Raw genomic sequence first — 11,447 nt, forward strand, 5'->3', positions numbered from 1 at the left:
CCTTGGGAAGAAAGGGGAGACTGTTACCTTGATTGGGTGACTTTTGTTTTTCTCCAAACCACTTCTTGAATTTTCTGTGAAATCCCAAGAGGCGTTTGAATACCTAAACACAAAAAATGGGGTCAGATGTCTGAAGAAAATCTAGAAAAATAGTAAGAGATTGTTAGTAAACCGATAAGGAAATTGCAAGGGACTGGCACAGTAGACTATGTGATGGAATTTTACCTCTGCAGGGAATTCCATTCGTATCAAAGGGAAAACTTGAACTATGGATGAAAAAGATCATTGTACTCACTCTCACTCATTTACTAATAAATTAACCATGCAGCATGATAATTCCAACACCCACCTTAATAATTTTGGAGGAATTGAACTATCGAAAAAGTGTAGTGGTGCGACTATATTTTAGAAACAGTTTTAATCATTAACATATATTTCAGTAGGTCTTAAACATTCCATTGAAAATTCCTTAGATGCAGCATGTCAAAAATACAATTGCCCACTGTTGTGCCATTTCCTCTCACGATGATACAATGTAAAATGTTGGACGATGACGATTACATCGAATTGAAATATTTGTTCCATCAATGCAAGACATAATTTTAACGATCAGGAGTCGTGTATTTCATTGCACTGAATGCAACACAGGTTCATAAAAAGAAACTCCCCATTGAATACTAACTAATTTAGCTCCAATCAAATCAATAAATACCTACAAACTGAACTAAGATTTTTGAATTTTCTGAGAGGCGTTACAGGTAGATACATTATGGATTCCATGGAGGAGGGGGAGGGGGGACCATAGGGTACATTGGTGGAACTGAAGAGAATATTGTATTCTTATCAATCCGTAATCATACTCCATTGCCACCATTCGATAAAGCTATCAATGCTGCTACTAAGCCAACATTGTCGGTGATTGTGGGCTCTGTTTGGTTGTAATTGTTACCGAAATCACAAAAGCCATCAAATGTATCAGGCCAACTAACCATAGCTCCTATCAGTACATGTGCAATAGGGTTTGCACAATCTTGCCATTTGTAACCGTCTGTGCATTTGTACTTTACTCCATTTTGAGGGATAGAAGTTGCACGGTGATGCACATGCTTTGGGTAACAGTTTCCATCACCCACAATGTAGCTCATGCTAAGAGGGTTTTTACCTAAAATATAGTTTATCTACATAAAAATACCAATCCTCAAAAAATTAAGGGTATAGGACTATAGTGAAATAAATAACCCACACTAGGCCATTGAATGGTTAGCAGATGTGAATAAATATTAATATATTTGGGTTTAAGTTTTTGACATGTGAATGGTTTTGATTTGATTCTTCTAGATTCATATTTGGGTAGAAGTTTTGAGTTAGCAAGTGAGAAGTAAGTGTGGCTCACATCATCTAGACAAAAATAACCTTTGTACTCACACTTGCTAGCTCGAAACTACAACACTTGCTAGCTGGAAACTGCAACCCAGATAATAATTTGTGATGGATTCAAAATAATCCAATCAAATAAAATAAAAAATATTAATATACCTGAGTTGTTGCAAAGTCGCGAAGGGCTTGGCTAGGGAAGTAATTTGGACCACAATACCAGCCAAGAATATATGCAGCAGCGAGATAATCACTATAAAGTGCTGCTAGAAAAGTTGTATTGACAACATACTGGAGGGGTTCAGGATTCCCATGGTTCAATTGAATCAGTCCACCTGCAACGAAACACGCCCAATATATCAAATTCTGAACGTATTGAGAGGAATGAAGCTTTCTGAATCATAAGAATGGCTCACCTCTAGTTCTATTGAACGATTTGAAAAAGGGAAGATATGAGCACAATACGAGGGTTGTCTAGTTTTGATAGCTCTGCAACAAGTCCTCATATGGATAACCTGGACCGGGGAACATCCTTAGCCTGGTTAACAAAACCTGTAAGCAATATATTAGAATTCACCAAAGTATTTCCTTGCCACTCAGATCAAACAAGTAATATTGCTTTGGTTCAAAATGGATAGAGTTAAGCTATTGAAAATATCAGGCCACTGTAATGATACTTTCAATTCTTTATAATGTTGTCATGGTATTCTCCTTCATGTGCCAGTAAGGATTCTTTGTGGTTTTGGTAAGAGAAGTGAGAACCTTATGGAAATGGAATTTTCCAAGACTAGAATTTGATGAAACAAAATTTAATGGTTAGTATTCATGAGCTATTTGATGTGGGTATTTTCTTAAAATTATAATCAAATCCATGATTAAGTAGATCCATGAAAAGAACTCTTAATTCTTATATATTTGTTTTATTTATACATTTTATAATTAATTTTTATTTTATTTCTCTGGAACAATTATGTATTTTCTATTTTATAGAAATCAAAGTATATAAATTACTATTTGATTACAATTTTTTAGTCATATTTGTTGTTTTATATATATATATATATATATATCTATATATATATATATATATATATATATATATATATATATATATATATATATATATATATATATATATATATATATTTATTTATTTATTTATTTTCTATGGAAAAATTGTGTATTTGTTATTTCATAGAAATCAAAGTATACAAATTAATGTTCAATTATGACATATCTATCAAGAGTTATGATATTCTACTAATCCAGAACATAAATAGACAAAACATAAAAACATGCAAGGACTTTTTTGTAATCATTAAATTAACTATAAGCTGGAGTGATGCTTCCTTTGATCTTTTGTCATCATCAATGTTGAATTCTCTATGGATATGTGATACCTCAAACTCCTCAAAAAATTCCTATAATCGATGAATTCTTTGTTGTTAAGGATTTTATGGCTAAACTATATAATGTGCAGATCTCTAAAAACTAATCAATAACCATTAAAAAATTGCCAAAAGTTTGTAAGCATTTCACTTGCATGTACATTGTAAAGTCAAGGATCAACCAATACCCAATTAATTCTACTTTATTATTAGTTTCACACCCCAACCCCAAGTTAAGAAAAAAATGTCATTATTGTTTAGGTAAAATTTAGCTCTGGCCAAAGCCCAATTCTTCATATGTCGCAATGAAGATGTAAATATTACCATGAAAAATAAATTAATAAATAAAATTGTTTAATTATAAATTTTCCCAAAACAAACTTGTTTAATAATAAAAAAATTAATGTGAAAGAAAATAATTATTCTAACAACAATATATTTCATATATGTATTTTATTTTAAAAAATTCAATGTATTAACTGAAAAGTAACCAATCCAACCCAAGAAACCATACCTAAAATAGCCAACTCAAAAACTCAAGTAAAGCAGACAGATTCTACCAAAGTAGTAAAGCCTGCAAATTCTAGATATTAAGGTTGAAATAAGGATCTTAAGAATATGGAATTTGTGCTTACCTAGGCACCTGGTAGCTTATTATCCCAACTAAAGACACCATACGAAGCTAGTGATGCACTGACATTTTTGGCAATCCCCAAAGTAGTCACCAACTGAAGGTAAGAAGAATTCCCAGTGGCATAGTACATCCATGCACCACCCCACACATACTCATCATAGTAGCCAATGGAATTATAATATTGTTTGATCACAAAATTACTTTGGTTGTATCTACCTTCTTATCCCTTGAGAACTTGAATAGAGTAGTGGCACCTTTGACGAGCTTCTTTGAGTAATTGGCGTCATCCTTGAATACAATCGATGCGACAATGAGTGCAGTGGCCATCTCTGTAGCCAAATGTGAACTGACTGAGCATTGAGTTACAGGACGGAGGTACTCCATGTCTTCGGGCCTCGTCCAACAGTACTGATCATCTCGAGTTGTGGAAGTTTTCGATCTAGTGTCGACCTATTCAAAACAAAAAAAAATATGAAAATTGAAAGGCCATTGAAAATGGGCATCTTCCAGACATAATGCAAAATATCTGACTATCAAGAAACACATTAAACAATTGATTTCTTTCCTCATTATCAAATTCCAAAATATTCTTAAAATTTACATCTATATAATTTTATATAATTTCATAAATTGAGAATGAAAGAGGAAAAAGTGATTAAAGAAATTTCACAACAAAAATCATTTCTTGGGATTGGCTTCACCTGACAATAGATGATATCTATTTTGGTGGCAGAGGAATTGAATGTCTTAAGTATATAGTTCGTTCCCCATCTAATGATCTCCTTGACATGGTTAAGGTCTCCGATAGCTTCATACTTCTGACTATATTCAATCACGTTCCAACTAAGCATAGTCATGGTAAAAGCTTCAGGGAAATAAAATTTGATGTGGTCTCCAACATCGTAATATCCTCCCACCAGATTCACAGGAGGCGTCGAACTATTCGAACCGTCCTGCATTCCAGAGACTCCTCTCCATGAAACATTGTTTTCCTTGGTCAGATGCCCCACTGCGAACACGTGGTCAGATTTAGTGTTTGTACGCATCTTAACACAAACTAACAGGCAAGAATTTTATGGAGAGAAATAGATGGTTTTATAAGCAATTTAATTAATTGTATTGAAAGTATCAGAATTTTGAGTTAATTTATGTCAAAGATTTTGTCCTGGAATCTGATGATTAGAATTGACCTCTCTAAATTCAAATATTAAACGATATCCATATCAGAGTTCTAATGTTAAAGAAATGTTAACGAAGTCTTTTGATAAGTCCAGAGAGGATTGAAGTAAATTCATCTTGTGGTGGTGTATATATGAATTTTAAAGATTAATAATATTGAACATAGATTTAGGAAATATTTCAAAAACAAAAGTGAAGTCAAATAATTCACTTTTCTCCCTGCATCAAATTCTAAACTATTTCTAAATTTTAGAAGACAATTAAGATATGCTAATCTAACTCTAGATTGAGGACTCATACGCCCTTTTGTGAAGATTATGAAACTGAAGCTAGCTGCAGTTCAAACATTGGAATCTATAAAACTGCATATCAGACGCTAGGCTGATCAAAATGTTCAGATTTTGAAATGGGCATTCAAAATTGAAATACCGAATCTTTAACTTTGCAAGATTCGGGGGAGATCCGAAACCCAGAGGTAGATGGGTATGCACATTTAGACTGAGAGCTTTACAATTTTAAAGTGCACATAGGACTCTGTTTATATGGATTATATAAATTGAGCTTTGTAATTTCGAATGACCGTAGCTCCTAGCCGAAACAATTTCGAATGAATTTAGTAGTTGCATTACTATATAGAAAAGGTGAAAATCACTCCAATCCGAACGCATGGCCCAATCGACAACCATTCAACTCCAAGCCCGTGAAAGCAGGTGATGATTCTAGAACCAATTAGCAGATTCAATCATAACGGTCCCGATTTAGTCACAATCGTGTGAAGTGCCCAAGTCGAATTAGTGTAGCTATTTCAACTATGGAATTGAGAACGATTTATGCCTCATATCCCTTCAAAACGAGTTTAATCAAAATGAAAAATGGGGAATGAGAATATTTTCTAAGATCTGGTCCACCCAAACTTCTTGCCTGCCCCCAACCTGGTGGGTGGTGCTTTAGATGGTAGCGGATCTATTCAATTAAGGCGCATTCCCGCCAAGTCGGTATGGATCCCCTGGGACTGCTTCCCCTCCCCGGTTCAGCAGCTGGTTTTCAGTAGGTTTTACGCTGGCCCAGGCCTGATCACTTGGACCATCTAAGGCTTGCTGATCGCTAGGTGCTTCACACGCTAATACCCTCACGGGGTGAACCAATTACATAGTCACTGATTGGGAAGGAAGGGCGAGAGAGACTTATTGCACGATCCACCCAACCGCTAATAAATGCTGCATAAGAAAGAGAGTGGGAGTCAGCTAGAAGCCCCTCAGGTGCACACCCATTTAAGTAAGGATTCCATTCCAGAATGTTGTATCGGTAATCTAAGGCATATAGGGGTGTACAGAGTGAAGGGTAAGGTTGTTTGATCGGTCCTGATAAGAGAAGATAATAGGCAGTCCCCAAGTAAGCGATTAATGAATCAATATAGTTCGAACATGTCTATTCTTTCTTCAGGTAGGTGAGTTTGAAAAGCAAGGTTCGGTAGTGAATAGCATGCCTACCTACCCTGGATTCCTGGCTCTGGTTTTTTTTCTTTCTTTTCTCTTTTTCTTGGATGGGAGGTAGGTAGCTTAAGAGTTAAGGTGTATCAGAATAGGTTTCCATAGAATTTTTTTGGCAATTTTTTCTAGTTAATTAATCTAAGTTAATTTCAAGTTGTTTAATTTGTAGAATTTAAACGTTTCAAATTTTTTCATAATGCTAGATTTATTTATGCATTCAAAAATGTATTTTAAACTAAATCCATTTATACATTAAAAAATCTATTTTAAAGAACAAAAAATCACAGTTTTGCTTCAAATTATATAACCATTGAAAAAAATCATTTCTTCCATAAATTAAATTAAACTGCATTTTATATAAATTAAATTTTACATTCATATGGTTCAGATGATTATATGATTATAGAAATTGAGTTTTACTTTGCATATTCCTTACCTTCAAAAACCATTTTCAAATTTTTGCAAACAAAAAATCTCAAAAATAAAAGAAAGTAACTGATACAAAGATTGTATACTTACCTTTTTGCTCGTTAAAGAACATGAGAGCCTTGTGAAGTGAAACGGCATAATTGTCGGGCGGGAAGTGTACAGGGTGATTCTTGGGCACAAGTTTGGCAATGAGAATGATGAGACCCACAAACAAAGCACAACCATACAGATACTGACAATCCACTTGATCGCTTTGGGGCTAAACATGATACAACCCAGATCGACATACTTTGTTTTTTCCTTCTGCTCTCCATGCCCCAACAGCCAACTCTGTTGCATCTCTTCCAATGTCGGCTCGGACAGGGCTGCTTTGTCGATGTCCAATTCCCTGCTTCGCTCATCGAAATTTGTCGCAGAGTCTCCGGTGATTTCGAATGTCCCTCCCCATTGATCTCGAGCAAACATAATTATCCCCCACTCCCTCCCTTCCTTCTAAGTTCTGGTACCCAAACAAACAGGCATAAAACACTGTAGTCTATCTGTTATATATTTTGGAGAGATTTTTTATTATACTCCACAACAGATAATGCGGAGACAATGCCCACAAAACTGCTTCAACCCTGCAACACCAATGCCCAACTCTGCTCCCGTTTCTATTTGTAGACATCCTGAGGCGAAGTGGCCGACTTCACATTTGTACACTTCATTAAGCGTTGACGTCTAGAGAACCCTCTGCAAGATAGAACTGTTCAGAACCCTCACTGCATTAAAACCCTAGCTCAAAGCTGGGAGGGAGCTCTGCGCTCGGCGAAGAACACAATGAAACAAACCCTCGGGAACCTGGAGGAGTTACCCTAAAGGAATCCACCTGAAAGAGAACCAGATTCATTCACTTCCTCGAAATGCTAAAATATTTGTACTCGATAAATCTCCAATGTGTTTCGCACAAGAACATTGAAAATAATGAGTAAAGAACATTTAGGTGTATAGCCATTGATGTTATTTAACCTCGGAGAATTTCGTCAATATGGTACCATTTGTTAATATTTTACGAATACATTACACCCAAATGTATACATTTTGTAAAACTCTCACCATCGGACTTAATATCATCAACTGGAGTAATGCTGAGGAAGGATTACCTCCCTTACCACACATTATGTAGGTCTAAACGCAAACAAATTTTTTTATTTAGCAAGGAATGAATCATCATGCGCGCATAGTCCAAAAAGGACTCCTGCCCCGAGAAAACAATGTAACATATATGTGGATTTTGAACAAGAAGGTGTCATAAAGTAGAAAATATACGTTGATGGTAAACCCTAATAGTTCCTTGTGGATAAGGTTATTTGTTAAATTATAAGTTTTTATATATATATATATATATATAAAAGTTCAACTTCATGAATGATTTATCTTATTATGTTTATATTATTTTGTTATGTTTCCATTATTTTTTTAATGTATTGAAAATTATTTAATTTTATATTAAACTCTTATTTGGAGTTATTAATTTTTCACATGAAATATTTCTATTATATGTTTTTTAATTAGATGAATTTTTTTTAATGGTTTAATGTAAATAAATATTTACATAATATTTTTTAACTTGAATTTTTAATAATTATTAAATCTATTTTAAATTTCAATTAAAGAAATATGGAAAAAAATTTATTTAGGTTAATTTATACTCTGGTTGCAAAATTCTTCTCTCAAGGAACTATCAATCATATTCTAAAATTAGTCTTGATGATGAACCCCCTTTGGGGTTTGAAACGTCGACAGAATGAACATGATACTGTGGATAATCCGGATAATGCTACTCCAAGAAACAACCACAGAAGCTTACAATTTAACATAACTTCCCTATACGGAGGGGATACATGGAATGAGATATGTTTTCTCAAAATCATAAGGATAAAAATTGAGAGAAGAACTGCTGACCTGCAATTCCTGAAACAATGTAGATCAAGATTTAGGTTTATTTATACTCTAGTCGCAAGATTCTTCTCTCAAGGAACTATCAATCATATTCTAAAGTTAGTCCTGATGATGGACCCCCTTTGGGGTTTGAAATGTCGACAGAATGAACATGATATTGTGGATAATCCGGATCATGCTACTCCAAGAAACAACCACAGAAGCTTAAAAATGTAACATAACTTCCCTATACGGAGGGGATACATGGAATGAGATCTGTCTTCTCGAAATCCTAAGGATAAAAATTGAGAGAAGAATTGCTCACCTGCAATTCCTGAAACAATGTAGATCAAGATTTAGGTTTATTTATACTCTGGTCGCAACATTCTTCTCTCAAGGAACTATCAATCATAATCTAAAATTAGTCCTAATGATGGACCCCCTTTGGGGTTTGAAATGTCGATAGAATGAACATGATAGTGTGGATAATCTGGATCATGCTACTCCAAGAAACAACCACAGAAGCTTAAAATTTAACATAACTTCCCTATACAGAAGGGATACATGGAATGAGATCTGTCTTCTCGAAATCCTAAGGATAAAAATTGAGAGAAGAACTGCTCACCTGCAATTCCTGAAACAATGTAGATCAAGATTTAGGTTTATTTATACTCTGGTCACAAGATCCTTCTCTCAAGGAACTATCAATAATATTCTAAAATTAGACTTGATGATGGACACACTTTGGGGTTTGAAACGTCGACAGAATGAACATGACACTGTGGATAATTCGGATCATGCTACTCCAAGAAACAACCACAAAAGCTTAAAATTTAACATAACTTCCCTATACGGAGGGGATACATGGAATGAGATCTGTCTTCTAGAAATCCTAAGGATAGAAATTGAGAGAAGAACTGCTGACCTGCAATTTCTGAAACAATGTAGATCAAGGTTTAGGTTTGTTTATACTCTAGTCGTAAGATTCTTCTCTCAAGGAACTATCAATCATATTCTAAAGTTAGTCCTGATGATGGACCCCCTTTGGGGTTTGAAACATCAACAAAATGAACATGATACTGTGGATAATTTGGATCACGCTACTCCAAGAAACAACCACAGAAGCCTAAAATTTAACATAACTTCCCTATACGGAGGGGATACATGGAATGAGATCTGTCTTCTCAAAATCCTAAGGATAAAAATTGAGAGAAGAACTGCTAACCTGCAATTCCTAAAATAATGTAGATCAAGATTTAGGTTTATTTATACTCGGGTCGCAAGATTCTTCTCTCAAGGAACTATCAATCATATTCTAAAATTAGTCCTGATGATGGACCCCCTTTGGGGTTTGAAACGTCGACAGAATGAACATGATACTGTGGATAATCTCGATCATGCTACTGCAAGAAACAACCACAGAAGCTTAAAATTTAACATAACTTCCCTATATGGAGGGGATACATGGAATGAGATCTGTCTTCTTGAAATCCTAAGGATAAAAACTGAGAGAAGAACTGTTGAACTGCAATTCCTGAAACAATGTAGATCAAGATTTAGGTTTATTTATACTGTGGTTGCAAGATTCTTCTCTCAAGGAACTATCAATCATATTCTAAAATTAATCCTGATGATGGACTCCCTTTGGGGTTTGAAACATCGATAGAATGAACATGATACTGTGGATAATCCAGATCATGCTACTCCAAGAAACAACCACATAAGATTAAAATTTAACATAATTTCCCTATACGGTGGGGATACATGGAATGTGATCTGTCTTCTCGAAATCCTAAGGATAAAAATTGAGAGAAGAACTGCTGACCTGCAATTCCCGAAACAATGTAGATCAAGATTTAGGTTTATTTATACTCTGGTCGGAAGATTCTTCTCTCAAGGAACTATTAATCATATTCTAAAATTAGTCCTAGTGATGGAACCCCTTTGGGGTTTGAAACGTCGATAGAATGAACATGGTAGTATGGATAATCCAGATCATGCTACTCCAAGAAACAACCACATAAGCTTAAAATTTAACATAACTTCCCTATACGGAGGGGATACATGGAATGAGATCTGTCTTCTCGAAATCCTAAGGATAAAAATTGAGAGAAGAGCTGTTGACCTGCAATTCCTGAAACAATGTAGAGCAAGATTTAGGTTTATTTATACTTTGGTTGCAAGATACTTCTCTTAGGGAACTATCAATCATATTCTAAATTAGTCCTGATGATGGACCCCCTTTGGAGTTTGAAACGTTGACAGAATGAACATGATACTATGGATAATCCGGATCATGCTACTCCAAGAAACAACCACAGAAGCTTAAAATTTAACATAACTTCCCTATACGGAGGGGATACATGGAATGAGATATGTCTTCTCGAAATCCTAAGGATAAAAATTGAGAGAAGAACTGCTGACTTGCAATTCCTGAAATAATGTAGATCAAGATTTAGCTTTATTTATACTCTGGTCACAATATTCTTCTCTCAAGGAACTATCAATCATATTCTAAAATTAATCCTGATGATGGACCCCCTTTGGGGTTTGAAACGTCGACAGAATGAACATGATACTGTGGATAATCTGGATCATGCTACTCCAAGAAACAATCACAGAAGCTTAAAAATTTAACATAACTTCCCTATACAGAGGGGATACATGGAATGAGATCCGTCTTCTCGAAATCCTAAGGATAAAAATTGAGAGAAGAACTACTGACCTGCAATTCCTGAAACAATGTAGATCAAGATTTATGTTTATTTATACTCTGGTCGCAAGATTCTTCTCTCAAGGAACTATCAATCATATTCTAAAATTAGTCCTGATGATGGACCCCCTTTGGGGTTTGAAACATCGACAGAATGAACATGATACTGTGGATAATCTGGATCATGCTACTCCAAGAAACAACCACAAAAGCTTAAAATTTAAGAAAAAAATATTTATTAATATGAAAATTTATATAACAATATGTCATAAATTTAAATTTATTCTTGAAATTAATTTGATTTTATAAAAAAATTATCT

The 11,447-nt window shown here is 34.6% G+C and overlaps 1 pseudogene; it reads right to left on the bottom strand.

Moving 5' to 3' along the window:
- Positions 1-767: 767 nt before the first annotated feature.
- Positions 768-6,959, bottom strand: LOC149156259 (endoglucanase 9-like; annotated as a pseudogene).
- Between the last annotated feature and the right edge of the window lie 4,488 nt (positions 6,960-11,447).

The sequence above is a fragment of the Pinus tabuliformis genome, chromosome 9 (genome assembly GCF_031772625.1).
Source record: "Pinus tabuliformis cultivar Carrire ecotype Pingquan chromosome 9, CPIR1, whole genome shotgun sequence".
NCBI classification, from domain to species: Eukaryota; Viridiplantae; Streptophyta; class Pinopsida; order Pinales; family Pinaceae; genus Pinus; species Pinus tabuliformis.